Here is a 24,366-nt window from a genome sequence, read left to right on the forward strand (position 1 = left end):
TTCTTTCTCCACATGTCTCTTGAAGTCCTAAGAAGCATCCATGACATCACTCTTGTGCTTCAGCACATGCAACCATGTGTACCTACTATAATCATCTATAAACTACACATAGTAATGTGATCCCCCGAGAGATGCACTTTGTGAGGGTCCCCATACATCAGAATGTACAAGCTGTAATGGTCTAGTAGTAGTGCTTACATGCCTCATAAATGGAAGCCTTGATTGCTTCCCAAATTGACATGACTGGCATACATGTCCCAATTCCGCATACTTGAACTTAGGGAGTCCAAGTACAACTTGCTTATGCTGCATATTCTTCTGCTTTTGAACATTTACATGACCGATCCTTTTATGCCATATCTCAATGTCCCTAATTGCAGCATTGTCATGTGAGTACATAGTAGCATTAAATGCTGGAATTTTTGAATCAAATGTAAACATCTTGCCATCTCTTTTGCCTTTAGCAATGAGTTTGCATCCTTCACTATACTCTTCAATGTAGCATCCATCTCTATTGAATCTAACTTGTAGATTCTATTCAACCATTTGTCCCACAGAAAGCAAGTTTTTGGTTATAGAGGGTACATGTAACACATCATAGAGACTCTTTTTCCTCTCACCATGCATCATCAAGGGAACAGTACATGTATACATAATGTCATGTTGCGTATCATCCCCTGTGCAAACATATACATGAGCACCTTGTACCAATGTGTCAAACAACTCTCCATGAGGAGTCATGTGGTTAGATGCCCTTGAGTCTATATACCATACATCATCTGCTTTGCCTTGTGTAGGCAACCCTTTCATCACATGTTGCATAGCAAACAACCTGTCATCCTCTTGCATACCACTAGAAGAAGCATAATTACCATGTTGCTTCCCTCTTGCTCTCTGATCATTCTGCTTCTTGTAGCAATCCTTAGCTACATGCCTGTATTTGCCACAATAATGACAATCCTTATTTGCATTTGATGGCTCTCCATGACTCATTTGAGGCTACTACTAAGTGCCTCTTCCTCTAGGTGAATAACCTCCTCTTCCACAAGCATTTGAGGCACCTCTATTTGCTTGAGGCTGTCTATTTTTCCATCCAGCAGCTTGTTGTCCACGGGCTGCATATGCATTTCTAGCACCTCTTCCTCTAAAGTTTGATCTTTCTCTTCCACATCTACCCCTTTGATTGGAGTAGAAGATAATGTCCCTATTGTTTTTAGACCCACTAGAACTTGTATTGAGTTTAAGTTTCACTTCTTCATGCAGTAGAAGTGCCATAAGTTCATCAAAGTCAGGCTGCACCTAAGGCACTGAAATGGAAGTATCAAACTACTTATACTCCTATCCAAGTCCATGGAGGGTAGTAGCCACCATATCATCATTGTCAACTTCAGCTCCAATTGAGCCTAGTTGTTGTGCAAGGGATATTATCTCACTAACATAGTCTTCAATAGACCTTCCATTCCTAGATATGTGGCTGAATTTTTGCTTCAGCTGTGTCTTTATCGCATGAGTGACATGCCCATGATTCGTCATCAATAAGTCCCAAGCACATTTTGGGGAAGTATAGTTTACAATTCGCATAGCCTTTGTGTCTGACACACATAATGACAACCAATGCAAGACCTTGCTGGCCTTTTCCAACCATGTCTTGTGTGCCTTTAACTGATCCTGTGTTGGAGGTCTATCCTCTGATAGGTTGGGCTCATCTTCAAGACCTATAGCTAGATCCCAATAGCCTCTTCCAATTAAAAAATTAGACATCCTGAATTTCCATAGAACGAAATTGTTGTAGTCCAACTTCTCACCAACTATCTGAGTGATAGTATCCTTCGCTCCTGTGTTCTCCATTTTCAAGGTCTTCAACTTTGCAAAACCAGTCAATTTTTCAAAATGCCAGTAGGCAATATACTTCAGTGACCTATAGTGCAACCAAATTGTTACTGTAAAACTGCAACAATAACCACTATTGCATTTTCAGATAGTAATGTGCTTCTGTTTCCATTCAACTACAGCTACAATGCATCAACAACTTTGCATTCCAATCTGATATTATGACTGCATAAGATCCAATACATGCACGAAATAGACTCTCAAAAATCCTTCAACTGCTCACTCGGATACAATGATATTCTATCATAGAATTATCAACATGTTCATTAGTGCTTTAGTCCAAATTGCTCAATTTCCAAACCATGATTGCAAATCTTACTGGTATGCCAATGTCAAATGCATCCCTGCTTGATGAGGGCAGTGCTACTGCTGAAGCCATGGCTATGTGTAGTAGTGTTGTGAGAGGCAAGAAGAAGACTTTCTTGATTGTTGATTGCTGCCACCCTCAAATGATTGATATATGCAAAATCCGAGCTATTGGTTTTGATATAACCATAAAAGTTAGCAGTCTTAAAGATTTTGATTACAGTGGTAAAGATGTTTGTGGGATTCTGGTACAATACCCTGCAACTGATGGGGATATTTTAGATCTCTCAGAAACTATAAAAGCATCCCATCCTAATGGTGCAAGAGTAGTGGTCTCTACTGATCTGTTGGCATTGGCAGTGTTACGTCCACCAGGTGAGACAGGAGATTTGGTGTGGGCTATGGGGTATGATGGACCTCATGCTACTTTTCTGGCAACATCTCAAGATTACAAGAGATCAATGCTTGGCAGAATAATTAGTGTGTGTTGATGCCAGTGGGAAACCTTCATTGTATATGGCTATGTAGACACGTGAGCAACACATTAGGTGAAACAAAGACACCAGCCATATTTTACTGCCTAGGCACTCACTCAGCAATCTGCTTCAGACCTTCTGAACCATGGTAAACTGCATGCATATCAGCCATATTTGCTAAGATCAGATGTGCCTTGTCCCCTCTTACAGTCAATCCAATTGAGCTCAAAACTGGGGACTGTTCTACTGTTGCATCTCCATGTCACTTAGGCAGCTCATCAGATGACACATTGCTTCCAAGCTCCATGGCATTTGCATCTACCTCAAGTGATGCAGCGCAGGGCCTCTCAAAAAATGCCCTTGAACCAAGAGAGTTGTTGGTGGAATAGCCTTATTTAATTACACCTACTCGGGTCGGTGACTAGTTTCGATTGGATTGTATAGCAACCCCAGCAGGTCCTAATGCGCCATAGCCATAGCTTCTTCTCTTATGTAGTTCTAGCCCTGCTTAGCACCTTTTCTATGGTAAGCATCCATGGCCATAGCTTTCTAGGCCTAGTCCAAATGGTCTGATACAATTTTGCATAGCCACACCTTGCATGTGTTTTGTGTGTTCAATGCTCATACCTGCATCTCCACCATTATTTCCTTCTCATGGGCAACTCCTTGGGTTGTTCTGCGTCTGAAGAGCGCCTCCTCTCTGCCGCCTATGATGATGATTTGGTTGAAGTGTGGGTGCTCTTGAGATTCAATCCGCTACTTCCAAGTACTCTACATTTGGCGCACTCAACTCACCGTTTCACTTTGCAAGTGCACCTTATCGTTGGGGCAACTCTACATTGTGCTCCTTATCGCCTTAGCTACTGTCTTCTCCAAGTATATAGAGGAGACAAATAGGCATTAATGGAAGACCTCGGAGTTCTTTCTAAGAGGCTTGGCAAGGGGAGTATCCCTTTATATATTGGTTTCCATGCCCTTCTCATATCTATTTGCTTGCCTTATGCCGTGGTGATGGAGGCTGGGGCCGCGTACCTTTTTGGCTTCTTCCATGGTGTTCTGAGTGTCTTCGTAGCCAAGATCTTGAGCTCTTCTTTGTCCTTCTAGATTGGCAAGACTGTATTTCAAAGCTCTGATACCATATTAATAGTTCAAAGAGAGAGATGTGGACCATGTCAAAGGCACAGGTTGAAAGGGTAGCATACATGCTCCCTTGTGTTCATTCCATTCCATCAACACAGTCTCAAGAGTCAACTATATGTACTACACACATACAAAAATAAGTAACCTAGTACTTACCATGGTTAAGTCAGTATGACTTAACTTTATTCAACTAAGGTAGGCCTATGAGCTTGAATCTCAATAGTCCTCATGGTAAGGATGTTGATGATACTCTAAGCCTTTCCCACATACACTACATTCATGGTGGGATAAGCGTCAACTCTTTGGCTCAATGCATACTATACTCATGATGCTATGGGTTTATGTATCGCACATTATTAAACGGCTTCAAGACCTTGATGTATGGTCAATATGGCTTAGCAAGCCTTATCTATGAACTCATGATAAGGCCATGTCCAAAATGGTGGGATTCAACCTAAGGTTTTGGCACAATTGAGTTAATACTAGCATGAAATCGTATGCCTTTCATTTTTGGAAGAGTAGATCTTATGATGGCAATGGTGGAGGTGGGTTCATCTCTTTGTCAAGGAAAGAGGGTAGTGTCTTGACTTAGGACAAGAGGGTATTCTTGACTAAAGCCAAAGGATTGTCTCTAGTAGAGATACATAAGGTAGTACTTTGTGTCCATGTCAAGCGCTAGTGTTGCGATAGTTGCATCGTGCCTCATAAGTTCATAAGGGAGATCATGCAAGTTTTCAGCCAATGTGTAATCGAGGTTGGGTCAAAGTACTCTAACTCCCCTCAAGGGCAAAAATCTTGAAAGGTGAACAATGCAAGTGCTAAAAACCTCTAAGAAGAGCCTCATGGTGGTGTACCACTTGGTGAGTACTTGCAATGGATAGAGAATTGTGCCTCAACTAGACACTTGAGTCGATGGACTACAAGTATATGCCTTGTACTCAAGACAAATGGCAAATCCCTTCTCCTATGAAGTTTAGAAGAGCTTAAATCACTATCTAAGTTGCATTTAGTTCTTCTCATAAGGTGTGAAACTATTAAGTAATCTACCAACCCGTCTCGGTAGTATGAAGAGTGTTGTAGCTCAATTTTATGATCGGCCTATGCAATTTTGCAAGGTTGCAAGCTATCCCCTTTGGATTTGAAATAGATTTCATAATACGAATGACTTAGTGACCTTCAATATAAAGAGATAGATCACTAAACCAAATGCAATTCATCCCTTCCAAACTCGAAAAGGCAAGCTTGTCACTAGACTATGTCTAGTTGTCTGCTTCCTGAATATCGATTAACTCACAATGGGTAGATGAATATGGGAGGATCATGGCTAGTGCAAAACTTGCAATTCAGCCCCAAAAACCTACAGTTCTTCATAAGTCAAGAGTTAAAAAACTTGGAAGGATTAATCAACCCAAACTATATCTGCTAGGAGCCCCAAACTAGCTTTTTTAGCCCCCTAATTGGCATGTCAAGTGCTTGTAATAGCACCCTTGACTCTAAGTAGCTCAACCCTCCCTCTTTGCTATAAATGTCAATGAATTTTTGGATATGGAAGCATAACCCAAGGCATCTTACACATCAGCCCTTACCTCCTCAAACTATGTACTTTCTTGCAGAGAACTTTCTTGACAATTCATACAACCCTTGCAACAACTATGGTTACTACTCAACAAACCTCAGAGCATTTCTAAGTTTGCGATCTCCTTTGGCTGATCACAGTAAGAGTTTAAACATTTCCAATAGTTTTGGCACACCCACATCTAGTGATTCTAGCTAGTAGCGATATCATGGTAGCTAGTCTATCTATTTTTTTATTCCAATTGGTTCAAATGCCTAATGATTTGGCTTTCAGCCAATATCAAAAGTTTCTACTTTAAAAACACAGTAAATCATAGCGAATGCAATCTTGAATGTGTCGTCGGTTAAACACCTACAAACAGCCTACTAAATGATTATCGTTGGCTAGCTAGTCATCATCCGACTAACTTCAACGCAACCTTTTGATCCCAACCAATGAATATTCAGAAATTTCAAAAATTTTACAGAGATTTATAGTGAAACTTCAACTCTTATAAATCATGACTATGTCCACTTATAGTATGTAGTTGGTACCTATCTTGTGCAAGTCTAAATGGCTATCATAAGATCACCAATATTCTATGCAAGTTCAAGTCAAAAAATGAATTTTAGGCTGAATTACTGATGCTAAATGACCAGCACTCTTCTTTTCCTTCATGCACTTATAGCCTTTGCATGCTACCTATGGGAACTATGACTAGGTAGTTGTCAACCTCTTGCCACTATCCTTTGCCTTTTTTTTCCAAGCATCAATTCTCATAAAACATTCAGCATAAATCTCAAAAAACTCAGCAAATCTCCAACATGACCCACATTACTTTACCCTTTCAAAATATGCTCCAAAACACACAACGAGCAAACAATGTACCTAGTTGTTTTAGGTACCACCGCTTCTAAGAACCTCTTTCTTAATCATCAAAATCAGCAAATCCAAAGTTATTATAGAAAATCCATCCTATTTTTGTGCTCCTTACGATTGTCTTTTTCTCTTGTACAAGAATCCCAATGATATCCACACTCAATGCTCTTTGCAAGTACTCGGTCATTGACCGCAACTAGCTAGTTAGCATCAAACTTCCTACCCATGATATGCCAATGCATCCCATGATAAAAACTGATGAAATCAGAAAAATCAAGGGAAAAAATTGCAAATTTATAGATTTCCAACCCATGAAGCTCATCCAAGTGCTTAAGCACATGTCGTTGACTCTATTGCATGGTATGAGATTTGAATTGTTTTGTTTTATTTTGTTTTGAAAATTTTATAAATAAAAATGATTTTTCCCTATTGTAGCAATTTTTTTCCGCAATCCAACCTATCCTATGAAAAAAGAACATGTGCAGTTCATGGATCGATACCCTTCCAATATGTCCATATCCTAACTAAGACATGCAAGGTTTCCGTATCAAAACTCTCATGGGGCGAGAAAACCCATATCGCTTAAGCTCGGCATATTTCATTCACCATCTATGGTCAGAGACTTGACAAGAGAAATTCACTTAAGTCCCAACAATAGAATCAAAATGTAGGTTTGAGTCTGTACGTCGAATCTAGAGACAGGAAACACATATCATCCATGTGCCCTCTCTAACTGAGTTTGCTCATGCTGTCGTGCTGCTACGCGCACACCATGTAAAAAAGTCTAGAGTGTGGCTTTATTATTGATTTAGAGAGTCAATGCCGTTTTAGACATTAGTGTTAGTGTCCATGGTTCAAAAATATTAGATTTTAGCCCATTTTTGATATTTTAGATATTATCTCTTGTAAAGATCCATAAAACTATAGACAACTTCTAGATTAGAATGACATGTAAAATAAAGCATGTAGCTTTCAACCAATTTGAGAGGATTTTATGTAAAAAGAGAGATTGGTGAGATCGTGTGACACACGACTGTTGTTTTCAAGCTGTGAACAGCACTCCAAAGGGGGAGATGAAGAAGCAGTGATCTGGCAGATTTCTGGACATGCGTGCTAGTATTTTACCCCCCTTTCAGAGCCAATGGAGGCATCCCATTAGTGATCTGAGCAGCATAGAGGAAGGTATTATTTTATACACGTTTTTGTCTATTAGAGTTTTATCTTCTCATAATGCTGAAATAAACTGACATGCTTCATCTCTGTTAGTATTCTTCTACATTTTCTAATTCTTTTTGGGATTATTCTTCTACTTCTTCAATTTCTTTGAACACCTTCTCTCAAGACTAATCTTCTTGGAATAGCAAAGAAACCACATCATCAAAGGTGTATAAATCAACATTATTTTTTCCAAATAAATAAATAGTAGAAAAATTCTAATATGACTCCAACAAGCCAACCAAAATATACATCAACAATGCATGAGAATACTATAATCAATATTAGCAATTTATTCATTGAAATATTTTATGCAAGTGATATATGCATCAGTAGAAACACCCTCAGCCATGTATTCAATCTCCAACTACTTGCATAAGCAAGTAACATGTGCCTCATTATGCACTTAATAAAGAGAACCAAGCCTCTCCCATGCCTATTTGACCATAGCGCATGATCATATATGCAAAATAATATTCTTTTTGCATGACAATGCAATTAAGGCATGTGCATGAGCATTCCTTTCTTACCATCATAGTTGATGAGCTATGGGGCGAGAAGTTGGTCAATCCACTAGTAACGATGGTTATATTGGATGCATCTACAATTCCTTTAATTATTAGGCCTATTGGCTTGGCCTCTATGCATAACCCCAAAACTACTTTGCAACTAGTACATGATTCATCATATACAACCACATTGAGTATTTGGTCATCCCATCCAATTTCTCCAAGTCTAGGCAAGGGTCTATAGGCTAGGCATTGGTGACAGCATCAATCCACGACTTGGAGAGCAACTTCACATTGAGGATCTTTCCTTCCCACTGGAAGTATTGTATTGAGATCTTTCTATTTGTAGTATGACTAAATGCACCTTTGTATTTTCTCCCATGGATCCATGCTGCAAGGTTAAGCTTGATCATCATTCTGAGCTGATTGGTGCTGCCAATACTAGCAATTAGCTGGTCTCTTGTTTACCTAGCAAACAACATGGATGCCTCCTTTTTTATGAGCATCTTGAGGGATTTCTCCACTTCTACTACGTACTCATTGGCAAGCAAGCACATGTGTGCTTGGCTATCTCAAAAATACTTCATCCCTTGCATCCACTACAATGGCATCACTTCGTAAACCTACACAAACTCAAATTGGGACAACAACATCGACACCAAACAATACAATTGGATGGTATGATTTCAACCTTGGCTTAGAGCTTGTTTACCTCCATGAAAAACAACCCACAATCATAGCAAAGGGAAATTATCAAGATTTCTTATTTTTTGAAGCTCTTGTATCTTGATTCTACACTAGCTTTCCGGAGTTTGGGCATACACATAAGGGGAGCTAGGGCAAGCACATGAGCAACGCACTCTGACCTACTCCCTTGATGTGTTTTTTCTCTCATCAGGAGCTTGGTCTTCAATCGGAGAACTAAAGTTTTATATGTTCTTGTTTGCGAGGAAATTGAGTTGGTAGCAGCACTCAAATTGGAGTACGTTCGTACTCTAAGACAATGTAAATATACTTTTACCAAGGCATTATCCTTGAGCACGACCTCGGTGATCTACTATAAAGAGTCGGATTGGATCAACACACGTCCTTCACCGTGACCTCTCCACATCACAAGGGCCCTTGCATTTTGTGAAGTGGTATGGGCAGCAATCTCCTTCTAGAGCATGAGGGTAACCTTGGCAAGGACAAAAAGCTTGTTTTGAACATTGATGGTGGCCAAAAGAATCTAGAAGCATTTGAATGGTTTACAAGATAGTCATCACATCTTGTTGAACTTCTTGAGCCGATCCAAGAGATCGGTAAGCTTTTCCACTTGATTGAGCATGTTACTCCCTTCGATTCTGAAAGGCACAAGCTACTCCTCCAAACAACAATAGAGATTATTCCTCCCCGCATCGCCTTATTCTTCTACCACATCCAAGATCTAAGAGGAGGTGTTAGCAATTGTGTGTATGTTGTGCGGTCATGTCTTGCCTATGAGCCTCATCATCGAGGACATCAGGAGCTTTGACATTGTATTTATCTCTCATTTTATGTATTTTAGACACTTTAGAAGAATGGCACATTAATGCATTTCTTTTTGGACACTTTTAGCCATTTCTAGGGTTTTAACCCTATTTAGGGTTTTACCACTTTTTGCCTATATATAGGCCACCTATCCTCCAATTTCCATTGTCCATCATTGAACCTTCGTGATCAGTCAACCCTCCTCGTTCTCTTTTTTGTACATAGAGCTACATGTTCGGGCTAACTGTTACAACTTTGTACCTTCATCTATTGCAGTCACATTGTTCCTTCTCTCCTTTGTCTCCTTGTTCTCTCCATGTTCACTTTTCTCTTTCTATTGTGCACACTCTTAGCTATATTTAGCTTATAATTTTAACCACATGCTATTCAAATTATGCTTTTTGATGCAAAAAAAAAAAGTAATGAAGAACTCACAAAACTTACAATTTACAAATCGAATGATCGTGTCAAAGCTATAAATCAAAGAGGATGTTGAAAGTTAAAAGTAAAGCTAGTTCTAATATGCTTGAATGTGAAATGATGAATTGGGCATCAAAACTGATGAATTTGTGCAAATTTTACAAAATCCCCAAATCTTTATGGTGAAATTTGGTGAAATTGTGGCTAGACAACGAAAACGCCTATATTTTTATGGATGAATCTCCTAAAATTTTACATAGAACTATAAATCTTGAAATTTTTCTATGAAACTTAGGGGTTTTCACTAAACCCTCTCCTGCACATAGTGATAATGCACCTCAATGTGCTTTGTTCTAGCATGATAGACTGGGTTATTTGCCAAGTGTATACTACTCATGTTGTCACAATAAATGATAACTAGCCCATCTGCAGACTGATGCATATCATAAAGTAGCTTATGCAACCAAGCTACCTCACATGCAGCCATTGCTGCACCCCTGTACTCAATCTCTGTGTGCTCGACAAGGCAACTGTAGGCTGTTTCTTGCTGCTCCAAGTGACTGCAGCACTCCCAAAAGAGAACACATACCCACTGGTAGATCGTCTATCATAAATACTACCAGCCCAATCAGCATTAGTGTATCCATGCAACTGTATATGAACCCCAGTCTCATAAAATAGTCCATACTGCAATGTGGACTTCACATACCTGAGTATGCGTCTAGCTGCATCCAAATGCGATTTCCTTGGAGCCTGCATAAACCGACTTACCAATCCAACAGCATAGCTCAAATCTGGCTTGGTAATAGTCATATAAATCAAGCTTCCTACTATGCGTCTGTACATAGTAGGGTCTTCCAGAAGCTCACCTGCATCTACGCTCAGCTTCACATTCTGCTCCAAAGGAACTAAAATAGGCTTACAGCCTGTCATCCCATATTTGGACAGCATGTCCAATCCATACTGCCTCTACAAGAGCTGTATCCCACTTGGTGATCTAATCACCTCAATGCCCAAGAAATAACGCAGCTCTCCCAAATTCTTCATCTCAAACTTTTGCTTCAATAGCATTTTCACATGAAGGATATCTTCATCACTGTCACCTGTCATAATCAAATCATCAACATAAATGACAAGTAGCATAATACCTTTCTCTGTTTTTCTCACATAAAGTGAGAAATCTGCCTTGGAAATCTAAAAGCCAATAGTGACAATATACTTTCCTATCTGGTCAGACCATGCTCTAGGTGCTTGCTTCAAGCCATACAATGCTTTCTTCAACCTGCAAACAAACTCAGGATGAACAGCATGCACATAACCTGGTGGCTGCTCCATATATACCTCTTCTTGCAAATCACCATTCAAGAAGGCATTCTTTACATCCATCTGATGTAAAGACCATTCCTTTGATGCAGCCATAGCAATGACTGCTCTTACGGTTGTCATCCTTGCAACCGGACTGAATGTTTCTTCATAATCGATGCCATATGTTTGTTCATACCCCTTGACTACTAATCTTGCCTTGTATCTATTCATAGAACCATCTGCATTGTGTTTCACCTTATAAACCCACTTACAACCAATTGCATGCTTATCTTTAGGCAAAGGTACCAATTCCCATGTAGCATTTGCTTCCAAGGCATCCATTTCTTCATCCATGGATTTCTCCCATTTTTCTTTTCCCATGGCTTGCTCAAAAGAAGTGGGTTCTGGTTCCTGTATCACTTTGACCATATATGCATAGTGAATGGCTGTAAATCCATCATATTTCAGGCTATCCACAAGATACCTAGCTCTGGTAGACCTACGCAAAGTAGGCTCACTTCCAGGTGCTCTCAAAACATCCCTGGTCTTCCTTACTCCAGGTGTAACAATAGAAGGGATACCCAACTCATCATCAATGCTCTGTTCTGAGCCACTGGATTCACCATCCACATAAGTGTGACCTACATTCACATCAAACATGGGCTGATCTACCTTCTCTTTTCCTTTTCATGATACCTGCACACCACTATCTGCATTGCTTCGAGAAGATTCTCCTGATCTCAATCTGTCTGTCCATGGCGAAGAATGTAAACCACTGCTAGAGGACGCTCCAGGTCCACTAATATCTTGTGAGACTGCTGCTGTGAATTCTGTGTAGCATTACCATTTTGTGCATCTATATTATGAATCACATTTACTGGTTTATTCCAGCTACTTATCTCATAAAAAACAACATCTCTGCTCACTGTAAACTTACGAGTAGAAGGGTTATAGCATCTATACCCTTTCTGCTGCAAAGAGTAATCAATAAAGATGCACTTCTCAGCTTTTGGATCCAACTTGGATCTCAACTCATCTGGCACATGAACATAGGCAATGCAGCCAAAAATATTCAAATGAGAAATATCTGGTTTCCTACCAGTATACCTCTCCTCTGGAGTCATCCCATGTATTGCTGCAGTGGGAGTCCTGTTCATTATGTAGACTGTTGTAGCAACTGCCTCAGCCCAATAAAAATCTGGTAGGTCTTTTTCATTGAGCATGGCACGAGATACCTCTCCAATATGCTTGTTTTTCCTTTCTGCAATTCCATTTTGTTGTGGGGTATGACTGCATGAATATTGCTGCTTTATGCCATGCTCCTGCAGGAACCTTGCAAACTCATTTGAGAGGTACTCTCCCCCTCCATCTGACCTTAGGCATTTTATTTGCAAGCTTGTTTCTTTTTCAACCATAGCTTTAAGAGTTTTGAAATGCCCAAAAACTTCACTTTTCTTTTTCATAAAATACACCCAAACTTTTCTGCTATAGTCATCAATAAAAGTGGCAAAATAATGACAGCCTCCAAGAGATGCAGCTTTAGTAGTCCACACATCAGAGTGGATTAATTCCAATGGCTTCTCACTCTCTTGAACATGTCTAGGAAATGGTTTCCTTGCATGTTTTCCAAATTGACAGGCTTCACATACCTTATGCATTTCTGCAACCTTGAATTTAGGCAATCCTGCAACAATATTTTGGGCCTGCATTGATTTAAGTCGCTATACATTAACATGACCAATGCGTTTATGCCAGATATCAATATTTGCAACTACATCGATCCCATGTGCAAACATTGTTGCACTCAATTCAAACATGTCTGCATCCAACGTAAACATTCTTCCCTTCTTCTTTCCTTTTGCTATCAAGCGACCTTTATTTTTCATATCCTCAACAAAGCATCCATGAGGATTAAATCTGACCTGCAAGCCCTGCTCAACCATTTGACCAGTAGAAACCAGATTCTTGGTGATATTCGGGACATGAAATACATCGAACAGGTATTTCTTTTTCCCATCCTGCATAGACAAATGAAATTTTCCAATCTGCACAATAGGATGTGCAGTATCATCACCAGTCTCCACGAATCTTGGTTTTTCCATTTTCCTTGCATCCTCCATCCATTCTGCATGACCTGTCATGTGGTTTGATGCACCTGAGTCAACATACCACACATTGTTGCTTTCTTCTGCACTTGTCACAGAATTGTTCATGTGATGCACCATTAAAAAATGCTCATTTCTATCATCACCCTGTCTACTAGAAGATGCATAATTCCCTTGTTGCGATTTCCCATTCATGATGTCATTCTGCTTTTTATAGCAGTCTTTAGCCATATGATCCATTTTACCACTGTAGTAGAGCATTCAACATTGCTGTTTGCATTTTAGCCTCTTTGCCATCCACCACGACCTCTTTGGCTCCCCTTGCCTCTAGAGTTACCACGTCCTTCTCCATAGGACTGGTTTTCTTGAGTTTGTTGTATATTTTGGTTTCTACCACGGCCTCCAGATCGGCCTCCTCTACCTCTGCCTCTACCTCTTCCAACATTTGAGTAGAAGACAACTTCTTTTGAAGTTCCTCCTGAAGAAGATGCACCACCATTTCTCTGCTCCTCAAAAATTAGAAGAGCAATCAACTCCTCAAAATCAGGAAATCTTTCACGGACGGAAATTGATGTTCGGAACTGTGCATAATCCTTTCCTAGACCATTCAAGGTCACAGAAACTAAATCATCATCTTTCACTGGCGACCCAATGGAAGCAAGTGCATCTGCAATCTTCTTCACCTTCATGTGGTAGTCATTGATGCTCATATTTTCTCTTTGCACATTGTGCAACTCTTGCTTGAGCTGCATTTTCCTGGCTTGCGTATTTGTGCTATACATTTTTGACAAAGTATCCCATGCCTCCTTTGGCATACTTGCATCTTGAATATGCACAATCATAGAGTCTGAAATGCTGATAGACAGCCAGTACATAACTTTCCTGGCTCTCTCATGCCATGCTTTAAATGCCTGCATTTGCTGTTGATTGGGAACATCAAGAAGAACTGGTTCTTCTTCATTTCCTGCAACAAATTTCCAATATCCTTTTCCCATAAGGAAATTCGTCATTCTAAACTTCCATGCCTGGAAGTTGCTCTTGTCAAGCTTTTCAATGACAATCTGTGAAAGAGAATCACATGCCATTACAGAACACTGCAAAAAATTATGTCACTGCAAAGAACACAGCTTCAGCCTCACAAGGGCAAATCTGCAAAACTGACGAAAGTGGTATTTGACCATATAGTCACTTCCTAGTGACGATTTTGCATCAATAGACAACAAGGATGATTCTGTAACTCCCAATGTATCTGCGCACAGGCATACAATGCAATTTCTATAGTAACTTTTCACCGACCTATAGAACAGTGGCTGCACAGCATAAAACTGGGCCTTTTCGTGAGTGCATGCAAAAAACTTTCGCCTCCAAAACAAGCCCCGAAATGGCCTCAAATAAAAAAAACAGGGTCACCGAGGGCTAAAACCTATTCCCGCAGCATATACTGCCCTCTTGCTTCACCGCGAAGGGCGTCTCAACCTGAGACAATGCACTCTTGCAATTTTCGGCTGTGCTACTTGCAGAGATCTGCTCCCAAAATAAAAAATGAAAGCAATACTACTCCTCTTACCAGAACACAGCGAGCTTCGCTTGGTTTCTTGAGCTCCTTACCACGAACAAGGCTCTGATACCATGTCAAGATTGTGGAAGAGAAGGAAGAAGTCTCACTTGTAGCTTTCTTGCTTGCACAATGGGGAATACACACAAAGGTGGAGGCTGAAAACAGTTTTCCTCTTCTTAGTTGTGTAAGCCAAAAAGAAGTCAAGTATAAAGAAATAGAAGAACCCTATATATGGGTCTCAAACCAAACTCAACTAACTAAGGTGGCATACTAACTGAGCCACAAACTAGGGTAGATAAGGATAGCTGTCATGTAGCTATTATTCATGGGCGGTGTACCAACCGCATCTGCAACCGACAAGTCAGTGACATAAATGCACAACGGTCACCCTGGCATATCATGAGTGGAGCTCGATATCTCAACACACAAGGTAGCCTATCTCTGAAGAGCTTCCAAGTCCTGCTATGAGAGAGAAGGGATCAAGGGAACATGAGGGCTTGGAGGAACAGACCGTGACTTTGCCAGTTGATCTTGCAACTGCTTGATTTGGGAAGCTTGTGATTCCACTGTGTCATTAGCAGTCTGTAAGGCTGAAAGTTTGACATCTAAAAGAGTTTGGAACTCTTGCGCTTCTTTAGACATCCTCTCCTTCTCCTCTGAGAGGCTAGTAACCTCTGATTGAGCCTCTATTAACTGAATCTTTAAAGAAGATATCTCATCTCTTTGGGTTGCAATCAGTTGGGTTTGTTGCTCCATCTGCTTAAACAAATCTGCTAGGGTATCCTTATTAAAGGCTAACTCAGATGTTGCCTTATGCAATTGGTCCTTAGAGTGCATCAGTTCTTCATAAAAGGAAGCATACAGCTGTTGAACATAGGCTGTCTCACTGACAATTCAATGGAACTCTGAATGTCTTTACATAGGAAAGAAATGGCATCTCCCGAAACTAGACTGTTCAGTGAGGGGACTGATATGTCCAATAAACCTTCTCGATGTGCTCTGAACAGGTTATTACATGTGAGATAAGCAGGGAGATCACTGCCAGAGGTAGCAGGAATGGGCACTGAAGGAAGAAGTGAAGGAGCTTTATCTGCTATCCGCTTCAAGCGTTTGCGCTGTATGACCAGGGGAGGCTGAGAATCCAAATCCTCTATATCAATTGGTTCTAACTCATCTGAAGGTGGAGGAGGAGGAGGTACTGGATCAGATGGAGGAGGTGGAGGCACACTCTTCTGTAAACCTAAGTAGGTCAAGAAGGCAGACAAGTACGATGCATAGGTGACATTGGTAACATTGCCCCTGGTGACTTTGACGAAATGTTGATCCATCTTAGTGAGTAGGTAAGTGCTCCAATCAATAGCTACTCCTTTTAACACCATCCTTGAAGATGTAAAGAGCTCTTTGGACAAGTAATGGGATGGCGTTTTTGCAGGCATAAACTTGTCTTGAAGAAACTGACAGACCAACTTCCACATATGATCAATGATCATGGAGAAGGAAACTCCTGAAGAGTTTATCACCTTCTTAACATCCAGAATTTCCCTGGTCTGTTTTTGTAACAGCTTCAAAATCTAGGAGGCCAGAAACTCGTCACACATCGATGGATCCTCTGGAAGCAATGGAAAGGAGGTAGCCACGAAAGGTGCAAGTCCTGCCTTCGTGAGAGGCTCAAAAGTGAGTAGGGAAAAGTAATCCCTACTGACTAGTGGGACATACTGGATAGGGGGAGGAGCGTGAGGCGCCATTCACATGGTTACACACACACCACAAACACAGACAATCAAAGAGAATGCCTGCAAAGCAACAGACAAAAACCAAGGATAAGATAGCAACCAAAGTGATAAAACGTGACTCGACCAACTATCCCCAAGCAAACCACAGCCTAGAAAAAATTCGACATGACCTCTAGACATATGCGACCGAAAGCTTCATGCTATGCAACATGCAAACACCCAAATCCCTGTATCAGGCAATAAAGAAAAAAAACTACATACCGTACCCTTAACCGTAACAAAGAAACTGAACCAAAACATAACAACAACCCACACATATCAGGACTACAACTTGGATAATCAGGTTTGACCATGGAGACAACTCCGAAAACTTCACGTACCCATCCCACGAAACGAGTTCATTAAAAAGGGGAAATAAGTGCAGTGAGGGGAAATTAATTTAATGAAGGGTTCATTTTAATAAATTATTAAGAAATGGGTGAATTTTTATTAAGTGATAAACCTTATCAAGAAAAGGACGGTTCCTTCTTAAAATTTTAATTACTAATTATTAGGTTAAAGCAGTGCTTTAATCCGAATCCCAGACTTCGATACCCAGACTGGGTCTCTAAACACAAGTTCATTTTTAAAAATTAAGGTGATGTGGAGCGCTTTTTTGCCAGCACGTGCTTTTGTGATGGCTGGTTCATTTTAATTAAAAATGTTAAAGTGCTTCTTAAGCGCACTTAGCGCGTGCTAAGTGAACGGCTGGTTAATTTTTAGTATAAAATGGTGTGTTTAGTGTGAATGCGCGTGCCATGGTGGTGTTTAGGGTTCATTTTAAAAATTAAATGTGAATTTTGGGGTAGCGGAAAAAAATAAAGAATAAAAGGAAAAAATACCTGTTAGTGGGTGTATGTGAATGCAATGAATGTGCTCTTCTCAATCCAAAAATGTATCTGGATTTTTTTTTTAGAATTTTCAGTGTGTGGTTTGAATTAAAGAGGATTTTGTATGAATTTAGGTGTTTAATGAAATATTTTTACAACTTAGAAAATATTCCAAAAATAAGTAAAAATGTGAATGAAATTTTTAGGAATTTTTGTGCAAGTAGTTTGGAATTTTTTACCATTTTTAATGAATTTTTTTCATTTTTTGGGTATTTTGAAAAGAATTTTGAATTTTAAAATGGTCTAAATTGTTTTCTTTCTAAAATTGCAGTTTAGAAAAATAGTGCAATTTACTGCAGAAAGATTGAGGATTTTTCAAGATTTTTTGTAAATTTTTGTGAATTTTAAGTGTTTTTAAATGTATTTTGAAGGTTTTTGGATGTTTGAATTAAAAAATCCGGGAATATACCCAGAAATAGGCTACGTGGCAGCTGCGTGTGAACAGCTGGCTGCACACCACCTCACGGACCAGCTAACGCGTGTCCCCGCGCGTGAACATCCACTAGCGGTCTCCCGCACACGCTCACAAGCAATCACGAACACACGATCACAACCACGCTGGCGTACACACCCTTGTGCGGGTGATTGTGGACTGAAAATGGGGCTACAGGTTGTTGCGTGTATCGGCGGGTGACAAGGGCTTATGGAGGGTTTTCGGCGGTTGTCTGTGGGGGGGAACAAGGGCGTATGGAGGGGTTTCGGTGGTGGGGTTTCTGCTAGTCTGCGGGGGAACAGTGGCTTGGAGGGGTTTATGCAGTTCTGCGGGTTTATGGGGGGAGAACAGGGGCTTATGTGGGAGTAGGGTGGTTTGGTGGTGGGATTGGGGGCTTGGGTGGGGGGTTTAGTGTGTGTTTGGGCCTTGGAGGGGGAAGGGGGGCTTGGGGGGGGGGGGGGTGATGGGGTGGTGTGTTTGTGGGGGGGGAAGGGGGGGCTTAGGGGGAGGGTGTGGGTAGGTTTGGACACGTGGTGTGCAGGGTAGGTCAACGGGGCCACAGGGAGGGCGACGGGTGGCAGGCGGCCCACGGGCGGGGGCACAGGACAACGCAGGAGGGCGCGACGTGGCAGGCGGCCCACGGCTAGAGGGGCGGGCGTCACAGGCACCGGCGGCAAAGGGAGGGCCACGAGGGCTGGAGCAGGGCGTCGGGCGGCGTCACGGGGCTGGATGGCGGCAGGGAGCAGGGCGCCAGAGGGCGGCGCGATGGCGCAGGTGGCGTAGGACGCCCACAGCGGGGCTAGAGGGCGGGCAGGGAGGCGGGCACACGGCGGCACGAGGCGGTGACAAGGTGGATGGCACCCGGCGGCTACAGGGGGTACAGGGAGGAGGTAGGGAGAATGGCGTGGAGGAGGGAGGTGGGCGAGGAGGGGAAGGCTCAGGCGTGAGGGAGGAGAGAAGGAGGAGAAGAGGACGAAGAAGGAAAAGGAGAGGAGGAGGAGGGGAGGGAGAGGTGGAAGGGAGGAGAAGAGGAGTAGGAGGGAGGAAGGAGAAGAGTAGGGGAAGAAGAAGAAGATGGAGGGGAGGGAAATGCACAGGGAGCGGGATGGAGAGAGGGAGGGAGGTAGTTGGGGGGGGGGGAAGGGGTCGGAGAGAGAGAAGGGTGGGGGGGATAGGGAAGGGTGGGGGGGGTGGAAAGGGTCGGAGGGCCCATGGGATGGGGGGTGCCCGGGGAAAAGGGTGGGGGGTTGTCCATGGGTTAGGGGTGACTAGGGGGGAAGGGTAGGGGTACGGTTGGGTAGGGGAGCCCATGGGATTGGGGTGGCCCAGAGGGGGGACCCATGGGAGGGAACGGGCGTGGCCCACGTGGGGTGCCGATAGGGGAATGGACAGGGGCCATAAAAGAAAGGCGTACCCCCGTCCCGTGCGCGTGCGCGGGGCAGGTAAAAAAATTTGCCGTGCCGGGATGGCGGGACGGGTCACGTGGACGTGATCGGGCCCGTGGAGATGCGTGAAATTGAAAATGGGCGCGTTCACGCGCGGGACAAGTCGCACGAAAACACAAAAAAATAAAGAAAAATGAATAACTCCCAATCCGGGCATCAAAACGAAATGTCGTAAAAACAAAAAGTAGGTAGGACGGCAGGGGGAAGACAGGGAAAATGTGCAACCGGGGTTCCGGGGGGTAAACAGGGCATTCACATGCAAAAAACACAAAAAAGGGTCAAAAAACGCAAATGAAAATTAATATCGGAAGATCCGTGCATCGGAACGAGGTGCAGGAAAAAGGAAAAATGTGCAAAAAGATGTGCCTAACAATCCTATCACATCAAAACATAGTTCCGACTGAGATAAGACGCGTTCACGTGGGAAAAACCCAAAAAACAAACCCGAAAATGGAATCGGAAATTAATATTGGACGAACCGCTCGCCGGAAGGACATGCAGTAAAAAGGAAAAATGTCCGCAGAAAGGGGGGGTACAGAATTGTCATATCAAAACGCAGTTCCGACTGAAGTAGGAGGGGTTCACATGCAAAAAACACCAAAAATACACCCGAAAACACATTTAAAAATTAATAATTAAAAATCCAGAAGTCGAAAGAGGAGGGAGGAAAAAGGAAAAAGGTGGGGGAAGACGCGGTGGACACGGCTGTCAAATCAAATGGGAATTCCGATGCAAACAGGGCAGATTCACATGGAAAAATGTCAAAAAACGCACGAAAAAGTCTCGAAAAATTCACAAAAATTAATACTGGACAAACCGTGCATCAAAATAACACGGAGTAAAAAGGAAAAATGTCAGGGGGAAATTTTTTGTCAGGGCTATGATGTCAAATCACGGTGCCGAAGCAAGCAAAGCACGTTCACATGGGAAACTTGCTAATGTGCACAAAAGGCTTCAAAAATTAATAACGCGAGAACCGGGCACCGGAACAGGGGTGGGTAAAAAGGAAAAATAGTCAGTTCAGAGGGAGGAACAGGGCTATAAGGTTGGATGCGGATTTTGGTGAACGTAGGGTGTGTTCACATAAAAACACAGCAAAATAAGGGAATATGCAGAAGGGTATGCAATGTAGACGCGTAGGGAGGCAGGTGGAGGCATATGCAAAAGGGTATGCAATGTGGAGGCATAAAAGGGTATGCAATGTAGATGCGTAGGGATGCGTCCCCACACTTAAAACCTTAACGGATAGGGGGAACCGAGCAACAGGGACCTAGGACCACACAACAGACCATCCACAACGTCCCCACACTTAAAACATGAACATCACTGAGAACAGAAGGTGTAGGGTTAGAAAAACTTGGCCCATGTTGGTAAGGATCAAGGTTGATTGTCGATGGCACTTCCATTGTCGTTGTCAGCAGTACCAAGGCATCTTCACAGCACTCGTCCTTTGTGGCAGGGACCACGTGGCAGCACCCAGGGAGGTAGCTGGTTGAAGGAATCACAGAAAATTCGTTGATGACGAGGGATGTTGCACTCAACTCACAGTCACTCAAATGGAATGAAAGAACTGTCACTCACCCCATGACTAATATCACTCGAGGAAGAATGATTGAAACCCATATCTCGTACCCGGTTTAGAAATCGACAAGGGAATGGTGCAGAGGGAGTATGCCAGGGTGCACAGTTGATGGTGCATTAGTGCGTCCAACTCGTCTGGCATAAGTGCAAGGAGGAAGGCAAGGGAGCCTTACAGTGCAGTGTACAGAACAGGGTGACGTGTCCTGTGATGACGGCAGAGACCCATCCCGTGGGTGCATAGGGAAACGGGAACATACCTGACTCCAAGTGTTGTAACGTCCCTCAATCTCACCTCTCGGAAATTGATTGAAGAAACTCGAGTCACACTCAACCCACCCTCTGTCTCACGCTCTGTTGATAGATACAGGAGGGCAACCTTGTCCTGAAACCCATTGATATTAGCTCACGGTCACTTGTGCGAAGGTTTTATGCCTTGTGCGCATTTAATGGTGCAACTGTGCATCCCGCCCTATGCTGGCATACGGTGCGAGAAGGAAGGCCATGGATCCTTATGGTGCAATGCACAGAACAGATTGTGCTTTGTGCATTGAGAGGTCCATCCCATGCGTGCAACACTGCATTCACACTTCTCACCTCTCATTGGATTTGAAGGGAAAAGACTGGTCACTCGCCCCACCCTCTGTCTCACACTCTGTTGATAGATATAGAGGGCAACCATACTCACTTCCCCATCCGGTTAGGATGAAAGCTCACATCACTCGATTGTTTGTCGATGAAGAGCGCATCGTCAGTTGTTGAAGAGGCATACCCAGGGAGGTAGCCATCAAATCGAACGTGGGGTTAGATACGACATGTCATCTGCTACAGGATAGTTAGACGCTCTGCAGAAAGACCCAGGACACAGCGTACCAAGGGAGGCAGCTTCGGAATTGGATCCTGGGGATATCAATTAATGAATCCACTTTCTGGAATGCTGGGTGTTGTCACCTTTTCCACAGCCAGCTTCCCGCCCAAGGGTGTTTACAACCTTTTCTTGGAATGTGGCCTGCTATGACAGGGAATTGCTTCCTTTTCTCCCATAACAGTTTTGTTTTTCTGTTTTCTTTGTTTTTTTATTTTCTTTTTCTCCTACTCCCAAGGGTGTTTCCACCTTTTCTTGAAGAATAGGTCGGCCTGAGAGGGACCTAAGTCCTTTTCTCCCATGACCGATATGTATATTTTTTTCTTTTTGTTTCTTTTGTTTTTCGATTTAAGCAAGGGAATGGTAGAAATACCATTTGTCAGAACCCACCTCGCCACTGTCGTTGGTGGAAAATAGAGGATAAGAGATCAAGGCTAGAAGGTGGAGTTGAGGGGATAGAGGGTTGTGTCCACTTCATCAGGAGTGGTTGAAGAACGGCTATTAGAAGTAGTATCATAAGAATTACAGTGCCACGCCAACGAGGGAAAGGATCAGGTGACCGTGATTGTCAAGCTCCCCAAGGAGGGAAATACTTCTTCAGGCGATATCCATTGATCAGGAAGGGATCATCAGAGGCATCAACAGTCTACACTTGGACAGAGCCATTAGGGTTGACAGCAAGTGCCTTATATGGGCCCATCCACTGCTATTGGAGCTTGCCAGGAAACTTGTCAAATCGTGAATCATAGGCTAGGACCAAATCACCTTCTTTGAACTCCTTGTGCTTGATGAAGCTGTCATGGTAAGCCTTGCGTCGAGCTTGCGTGGCTTCCATGCACTGTAGAGCCATCCTGCGAGTTTCGTCCAAACATTCCAAGTGCTGGAGACGGCGTTGCAGTGAATCATCGTCCCCCAAACGCTCTTTGATGGCCACTCTCAAAGAGGGTAATTCCAGTTCAACAGGGAAAACAGCTTCTGTACCATACACTAGCTGGAAGGGTGTCTGTCATGTTGCTGCTTTATAGGAGGTTCTATACGCCCAGAGGGCCTCTGTAAGTCGATCATCCCAATCACGACGATGTGCGGCAATCGTTCTTGCCAGGATCAAGTAGAGGATGCGATTCATGACTTTGACTTGGCCGTTGGCTCAGCTCTAGGGGACTGCCAGAATGGGTGATGATATTCTCGTACATGAACAGGGCCACGCTGTTACCATCGTCCCGCTTTAGGGCTTTAGCTTCACACCACTTTGTGACATAATTCGTACATATGAGGATGTATCTGTTCTGCTTCCTTCTGGTGGGAGGATCGATTGGGCCTATGAAGTCGATGCCCCACTTCTCAAACGGCTTCAAAGGAAGGATAGGTTGCAGTGGCATGGCACTTGTCTTCGTGGGTTTCTCCATCCTCTGACAAGCATTACATCTTTTATAGTAATCATAGGCATCCTTGTGAATGGTAAGCCACCAGTAACCTACTAACAGAGCCTTCCTGGCTGTGGCTTCTCCTGCAAAGTGGCCCCCACATGGCTCATCATGGCAAGCCTTTAAAACAATCCCAATCTCGTCTCCTGCAACACATCTTCTAAGCACTTCATCTTTGCCTTTCTTGTACAGTGCATCGCCTAGTAGGGTGTAGGGGGATGATTCTAACATAAGCTTCTTCCTTTCCCGACTAGAAATGCCAGGAGGGTACTATTGGGTTGCCAGCAGATTGGCAATGTCTGCATACTAGGGGGTTACAGTTTCTACCAAGAATAGGGAAGCATCAGGGAGGTCTGGATCATCCTGCTCCTTGTCTGCAATTTGTGGGATACGCGACAGATGATCAACCAGAACATGGGAATGACCAGGTTTGGTAATCACCTCAAAGTCGAACTCCTGGAATAGACGGATCCATGTCATCATTCGTCCTTTCACATCCGCTTTGTTCATCAGGAAGGATAGGGCCTCGTGATCCACATAAAATTTAAAGTGGGTAGACAGGAGATAGTGGCAGAACTTCTCTAGGGCAAATACCATTGCCAAGCACTCTAGCTCTGTCACTCACTGTATAGTTCCATTCCCTATCAGTGACTTTTCGGCTTGTGTAATAAATGGGTTGATACAGCTTCGAGGTGCCCTTCTGGAAGAGAACTACGCCTAAGCCTTCAATTGATGCATCAGTGTGTACATGGAACTCCTTTGTCCAATCAGGAGGTTGCAGAATGGGTGCCTCAATCAAACACTACTTCAGAGTGTTGAAGGCTATGTCACATTCTTCCGTCCAAACAAACTTTGCATCTTTCCTCAGAAACTTATGCAAGGAGGTTGCCTTTGTTGCAAAATGGGCTATGAACCTTCTGTAGTAACCCACATGGCCTAGGAATCCCCTCAACTGTTTGAGGTTGGTGGGTGATGTCAGAGCTACAATCTTTTCGATCTTTGCAGGGTCTATTGATATCCCTTGTGCAGAGACAATGTGGCCCAACAGAACTCCAGAAGAGATCCCAAATATGCATTTGTCGCGGTTGAGGA

General features: G+C 42.8%; 1 pseudogene; it reads left to right on the plus strand.

The window, feature by feature from the left end:
- Positions 1–2,192: 2,192 nt before the first annotated feature.
- LOC148013771 (uncharacterized) overlaps positions 2,193–24,366 on the plus strand; it is an 89,708-nt pseudogene continuing 67,534 nt past the window's right edge.

This window comes from Lygodium microphyllum, chromosome 26 (genome assembly GCF_053477565.2).
Source record: "Lygodium microphyllum isolate KBCC chromosome 26, Lygodium_microphyllum_v1.1.10, whole genome shotgun sequence".
Taxonomy (NCBI): Eukaryota; Viridiplantae; Streptophyta; class Polypodiopsida; order Schizaeales; family Lygodiaceae; genus Lygodium; species Lygodium microphyllum.